Source organism: Medicago sativa, chromosome 6, assembly GCF_051527215.1.
Source record: "Medicago sativa cultivar Bolivia chromosome 6, Bolivia_mono, whole genome shotgun sequence".
In the NCBI taxonomy this organism is placed as follows: domain Eukaryota; kingdom Viridiplantae; phylum Streptophyta; class Magnoliopsida; order Fabales; family Fabaceae; genus Medicago; species Medicago sativa.
This window is the reverse complement of record NC_140754.1, coordinates 35974194-35981675: the sequence shown is the minus strand read 5'-3', so window position 1 is coordinate 35981675 and position 7482 is coordinate 35974194. Positions and strand designations below refer to the sequence as shown.

The following is a 7482-nucleotide window of genomic DNA, read 5'->3' as shown; positions in this document are numbered from 1 at the left end:
ACGTTCTAACTTTGCTTCCACGTTTATTCAATTTGGTTAAGAGATTAATAGGGTCATAACTTAGGAAAGGGTTTTGAGTCAAGAGATTGATTAAAACCACTTAGTTAATCCGTCATAAAGCTAGCTTAATTTCTTTGAGAGAGAAGAGAGGCATATTACTGACAGTGAGCAATAGAGGATTCGAAAGGCTTGATCATCTGTTTTTAATCCAATAATCAAACACTTTTATTTACTTTGTTTAAGTTTTATAAAACCAAATCCAACTGCCTAGGGCAACCCATAAATTTGAAACATCCTTCATTTTAACGCTTTTGCCGAATAGAAATTGAAACAGTCCCTTTGGATACGAACTTATAAATTTATTACTTCGATAGTTTTTGGTACACTTGCCATATATCTATCAAGTTTTTGACGCCGTTGCTGGGGACTGTTGAATCATTTCAACTTGGCAATTTCATTTTTATTTAGGATTTCTGTCATTTAAATTTTTGTTTATATATTCAAAAAAAAAAAATTTGTTGCTTTTATTTTATGTTGTGCGGTGCTATGATGGTATCTTTTTCTTTTTGTTGTTTTTGCGAGGTCAAGCAAAATACTCTTTGATTTAGGATGGGAGATACTCCATCTAGACGCACCTTGGGGGACTATGGTATAGGAACACACCTAGGTGTTATCACTCATGGGTTTCAACCGGCAAACCTAGTTGCCTTCAACATAAAAAATTCAATTCTTGTGGGTCTTAGAGAAAATCAATATGATGGAGGATCACTTCAAGACCCATACGAACACTTGAGTACATTTCATGAATCTTGCTTATTCTGCTGCCCAGATGGAGTGACTGAAGATCAGAAGAAGTTGCAATTGTTCACTTTAACATTAACTGGAAGAGCAAAAGATTGGCTGCATGCTTTGCCTAATGGTACAATTAAAAAATGGGACGAGTTAGAAGAGAAGTTTTTGAAGCGGTTCTTTCCCTTATCGAAGTTATTGGAGAAGAGAGCAGAAATTAGTAGTTTCGAACAAGGTGATACAGAATCTCTCTATGATGCTTGGGAGAGCTTTAGACTGTTATTGAAGAGATGTCCACCACACGGTTTTGATAAACTGGAGCAGATGCAAATATTTACACTTGGGTTGAATGTTCAAACTAGATTGCTCCTTGATGCCTCAGCTGGTGGTAGTCTGAAAATTAAAACAGACCACGAAGTCAAATCCTTAATAGAAAACATGGCCCAAAATGAATACCGTACTGATTCCTAAAAGAAAAAAAAGGGCCTGTTTGGGGTGATTGACTACTCTGCAATCTTAGCTAACCAAGCAGCCATGAACAAGCAATTGGAAACTTTAACTAAAGAGTTTCATGGGTACACTATGACCAACAAACCACAACAAGTAGTTGCAAACAGATATTATTTCTGTGGTGAGGAACATGCAGATTGTGAGTATATACCTGAAGGAGGGAGTGAGGAAGCCAATTACATGGGAAACTATCAAAAACCAAACCCTTATTATGATCCTGGCTACGACAAGCACCCTAACCTAAGCTACCCTCAACAACAACAACAAAGAAAGCCTTCAGCTCTTGAGGAAACTATGATCAATTTCATGAAGATGACACAGGGAAGCTTTGAAGAAATGAAGAAGAGTCAAGAAGCTGAAAGAAAGATCAATGAAGCTTCTAGGAAAATGCTTGAGACTCAAATTGGGTGATAGGCCAAACCGCAAGTGCACGGTCTATCGAAGTAATAGTAGTAAAAGAGTATCGTTCCGCTAGGGAGTTATGAATTCGATTAACTTTTAGAGAATGATTAGAAAAGAAGAAAGATTATAAAAAGGGAGGTTTAGTTGCTGAAGGTAAATAACAATAATAATAATAAAAGAGCCTTGGGATCATTGGTTCATCATAACAATGAATCCTTCACAAGCAAGCCTTAAACTTATAATTATGCGTTAATCTTAATTTCTAAGGACAAGTTTCTCTTTAGCATATCACAGCTTCTCTCGAAGTCAGTGAGTGTATCCCTCCAACAACCACACCTATTCTCATGGGTGATTTCCTTTGGGACCCTTGAAGATCGAAACTTTATGTGTCTCAAGGTTTGCTAGACTATTCTCATGTTTCGCAAACCTTGTCTAAATTCACTTGTTCGGATATCAAAGCTCTGCGTTCGCTTTATGAATTGATATCTGTGATGATGAATTAACCATTATCAAACCCTCCGCGTTCGCTTCCACAGTTTGATAATAATTAATTCATGTTAAAACGGTGAATTCAGATAAGAAATTAAGGTAACATATAATTAGGGTTTAAGGCTTGGCTTGATCCGGATTACGTCATTAGACTTATCCAACAATCCCAAGACAAAGAAGTCTACTCACTAACGTTCATTGTAGACATGGGGGAAGAAGAGAGAAAGCAATAAAGTAAAAGAACAATAATATAAAAGTGAACTTTTATTCCAAGAACAAAAGATGAATGTTTATGATGGAGTGCTACTCTATATATAGCTTTACAATTGACTTAAAATCTAAGCAACTATAAGGGCAAAGTAGTAAAACTACAATAGAGTAACTTGGGCTTGAAGAAAAGCAGCAAAAGAGTATCCTGGAGGGTGGCACGGCCGTGCCACATGTTGGCACGGGCCGTGCCAAGCTTCTGACTTGGTAGAGACATATTTTTGTCTTGTATCTTCGTATTCTTGTACTGTATTTGCTCCAGTCCTCTTTCTTTTGCTCCAAGACACCTTCCACCATATATTCGTTTCTAAAATAAAATAAAAAGCAATTTAAAGTAAAATATTCAAAAAGGAAATAAATATGCAATAAAATAAATCAAATCTAAATAAAACTAAACTAAATAAAGCATTAAAATAGACTAATTTATGACTCATCAAACTCCCCCACACTTGAATCTTTGCTTGTCCTCAAGCAAAAGGCAATAGACATAGTAGCAACAAAAGATTAATCATGGCAATATTAAGAACACATGTCTCAAAAGAAAGATTTTGTTTCAAGTACACTAATTACAATTTCAAACATTCCTTATGAACCTATTCTGCCTAACATCAAGTCTCAAGTGAGTGTGTGTGTGCAGTCCAACCCTTTTCTTGCTCCTGTATAAGATAGATATTATGAGGAACAGGTTCTATCCTTAATGCTAAAGTAACCGAGAAAAGTCCTTTCTTCATTTCATATAAGAGTGATGGGAATTTAAGTTAAAATTAGATTAGATTAACAATTAAACACAAGGGGCTGCAGATGCTTAGGGGCTATCTATCCTCATAGGAAGTCTTCTCGGATGTAATTTTCCTTTCCCCCTAGATTCAAAATCACCCTAAGCAGTGCTGCAAAATTTTCTTTTATTTCATCTCCGCGTAGGAAGTCTTTTTGGATGTAATTGTCCTTTCCCCCTAGCATTGATGAATTTGTTTCACTTTAAATTCAAATTAGGGAGTCACCACCACAATTAGGAAGTTAGGGATTGTCTTTTCCCCCACATGTTGGTACCATTCTCCCGCCCCATTTAATTTTAACAAATTAAGAATATAACGATTAAGAACATTTGATTAATTTCCCACACAAACTTATACTACTTTTACTCTTAAGACTTTAAAGGGTCTAAGTTAACACTAAAGATAGAACGTGTTCCTTAAAATACCTATTAATACACTTGCTCAAAGATTGCAACTGGGTGCTTTTCTCATTGGAGATTTTTCACAATAAAACAAGATGTGGGTATAGCATGAACACAAGAAACACAAGAAACCACTTTCATGTACAAGAAACAACCTTTAAAGAAGAGACAAAACAAAAAAATTTATGCCATATTTTACATTAAAAACAAGCTACTAATCATGCCTTTCGCCATAAAAACAAAACAAAAGAATAAAGTTCAAGGGAGTTTGGGAACACTATGACTCTAGACACTTTATTAGGCCCCCCCACACCTAGGACAAGCATTGTCTTCAATGATTCAAAAAGAAAAAATAAAAGAAGAAGAAGAAGTGGAAGGAGAAGAAGAAGAAGAAGAAGAAGAAGAAGAAGGAGTAGAAGTAAAAGAAGGGGAGGAAGAAGAAAGAGTAAAGGAAGAGGAAAGCTCACAATTTTATTGAAGTTCATAAAGTAGACCTTGTAGGTGAAGGTGTTGTATCATGTTCCGTAGCATTTGATTATTTTCTTCATGTATTCGATTGCCCCTTTGGACATTGTTTCTTAGCCCGGTCATTTCAACACATTCTCTTTGTTGCTCGGTGCTTATTCTTTGAACCTTGGTTTGCATCTAGGCCCAACGTTCATCATTATAGCTTCCACCGGCTTCTTGTTCATGGTGCAAGTTTGCACCTACCTCCTCTTCATTACCATCATCATCACCATCATTATGTACCTGTGGGTTAGTACCAACATAAAGCAAATTTTCCACCACCTCTGGATTAGTTATGTCCTGATTAGATAGATTAATCAAACAATAAGCTCAAATAGTTCTCCATTTATATTGGTAATTGTGAGTAGGGTCATGGGTTCTAAGGAAGGACAAAGTAGTGAGAGTATATAAGTCTAGATAATAGTTCTACTCCATCCTCTTGATCCCTTGATTCACACTCACCCCAAACTTCCTAGCAATAAAAGTGATGATTCCACCTACCATTATATCATCCTTATCATCCGGTTTCTTTTTAACAATTGAAACAAGATAAACAAGCAAATAATAGCAAATGGGAATAGAATGGTTATAAAGCATAGCCCACAACATAAATAGTTCATCAGTCCTCATCATTCCTATCTCTTAGTCTATCCACAACATTAACATCAGGGTATCTACAAGCAGAAATAAGTTTAGAGATAAGAGATATATACCTACTCCTTTGCTTGTCATCTTTAAAATGGATGCCATGGTTGCGGAGTGTTGATTTCTTCCTCCCTACATCATCATCTGAGCCAACAGTCTTCTTTCCTAAAAAAAAAAACTTTATCTTTTTTTTTCTCTAAATTTTTTTTTTAAAAAAAACTTTTTTTTTCTTGGGCACGGCCGTGCCACCTTAGGCACGGGCCGTGCCTAGCCTCTGGACCTTAGGCACAAATTTTATTTTTTTTTTCAAAATTTTTTTTTTCCAAAATTTTTTTTTTCTTCAAATTGTTTTTTCTCATTGCATCATCTTGGACAAGTACCTACAAATTAAAATAACACAAAAAAAACAAAAATAAAGCAATTAAATTCATGGGTTGCCTCCCACGAAGCGCTCGTTTAGAGTCATTAGCTTGACGGTTAGAAAGTGGTTCATCTATCCTATACCCAATCTTTCAGAAAGGGACAATGACATCAAACTAACATTCTCTCCCAAATCACACATGGCTTTTTCTATAGTTTCAGATCCTATGACACATGGTAGGGAAAAGCTTCCTAGATTCTTAAGTTTAGGTGGCAATTTGTTTGGAAATATTTCAATAAATTTTCTAAACTGCTCATCTAACTTGGACTCATCAAACCCCTGTGTTAATGGATTTTCATGCTCATAAGATGGTGAAACAAGTGGCTTATCATTCTCTCCTATGGCTTTCTCACTTTGAGGCTCATCACACCCTACCTCTCCTTCATTGTTCTTAAGGTCCTCTAATTGTTTACCATCCCTAAGAGTAATATCACTTATATGGTTTTTGGGGTTGGTTTCGGTTTGGTCTAGGAGGACTTCGGAGGATTGAGAGGAAGTAGCCACCTGTTAGGGCACTTGAGAAGTTTGAGTCTCAAGCCTCTGACTGTGAGTAACTATGGAGTCTTCTTTTGATGTAAGTTTGGCAAGAGAGTCCTTCAAAAATTTAGTTTGATTTTCAAGCTCTTGGAGCTGCTCGGATTGATTTATACAATAATTTTCTAAAAAAAGTTCCAAGCTGGATTTTTGAGGGACTCTTTTGTTGTTTGCATAACTAGGTGTTGTTGTTTGTTGTCCAAAAAGATTTTGAGGGGTTTGAGAAAAAATTTGGTTGTTTCTAAACCCTTGATTATATTGAGCATAGTTTACTTGCTCAGGACTTCTAACAACACTACCTAGTTGGCAATCAATGCCAATATGGCCAAATACACCACAAATTTCACAAGAAGGAGATGCAGAAGAAGAAGAAGAGATGACACTAACATTTATTTTTTCAAATTTTTGGGTTAATGCATCAATCTTAACGGCAAGGTGATCATAGTTAGAGACTTCATACATACCTGCCTCCTTTTTGGAGGGTGAAGAATTAGTGATGGCTCTCTCGTCGGTCCACTTGTAATGATTTTGAGCCATGTCTTCAATCAAGGCGTATGCTTCTGTGTAATTCTTGTTCATAAAGCTCCACCTGCAGCTGCATCAACATAAATTTTTGTGGTATACAAAAGACCATTATAAAAAATGTGAATAATAAGCCAATTCTTTAAACCATGATGGGGACAAAGTCTAAGCATTTCTTTGAAACGCTCCCACGCATCGTAAAGAGATTCTCCATCTTTTTGAGTGAATTGTGTGATTTGAATCTTAATTGGATGGTTTTAGAATAGGGAAAGAATCGTGCAAGAAAAACTTGCTTCATTTGTTGCCATGAAAAGATAGAACCAATTTCCAATGAATGAAACCAAGCACTAGCTCTACCCCCTAAGGAGAAAGGATAGAGGTGCAGCCTTACGGCCTCTTGGTTTGCATTCAAGGTTCCACTGAGTCTTAAAAAGGTTGAAATATGAAAATTCGGATCCTCAGTGGGTGATCCGAAAAATTGATTTTGCTGCACTAAGTGAACAAGTGCAGGTTCTATTTCAAAATTGTCCTCAATCGTTGGGTACACAATAGCATCGTATGACTCATTTGAAGATGGGATTGCATGCTCTTTGAGAGAGCGTTCCTTAGTCATATCGTTATTATCTTCCCAAGAAGTTAAAGGAAAAAGAAGAAATAGAGAAAGAGGGAAATAAAATAAAATAAGATAAAGCAAAAGATTTTTTTTTTTTATAAAAGTAAAATAATAATAAAAGAGGAAATAATATATTTTATATATATATATATATATATGTTTTTTTTTTTAGAAAGAAATATAAAAAGAAACACAATAAAATAAAGGCTTAAGTGCAATTTTACCCCCCCTATTTTGACTGAATCGGATTTTTACCCCCCTATTTTAAAACTAGGAATTTTACCCCCCCAATTCAATGTTTTTCGAAATTTTACCCCCCCTATTTTAAAACTCGGAATTTTACCGCCCCATTTTAATGTTTTTCGGAATTTTACCCCCTCTACCACATTATCTTATTATCCACCTAATTAATTATTTAAATTAAATAATTTTTAATTACAAAAAATAAACAACTTTTTAAAAAAATCGAAAAACACTTTAAAAAATACCTTAAAATGCAGAAAAAATTCTAAAAAATACTAGAAAATAAAGATAAAATGTAGGAATTACAAAAAATAAATAAATTTTTTAAAAAATCGAAAAAACTTTAAAAAATACCTTAAAATG

General features: G+C 35.2%; 1 non-coding gene across 1 annotated transcript; it reads left to right on the top strand.

Annotated features, from left to right (window-relative positions):
* Positions 1 to 6407: 6407 nt before the first annotated feature.
* Positions 6408 to 6514, top strand: LOC146914828 (small nucleolar RNA R71). The gene has a single exon (XR_015017126.1). It is a non-coding gene; the product is annotated as a small nucleolar RNA R71 (small nucleolar RNA).
* Positions 6515 to 7482: the final 968 nt, after the last annotated feature.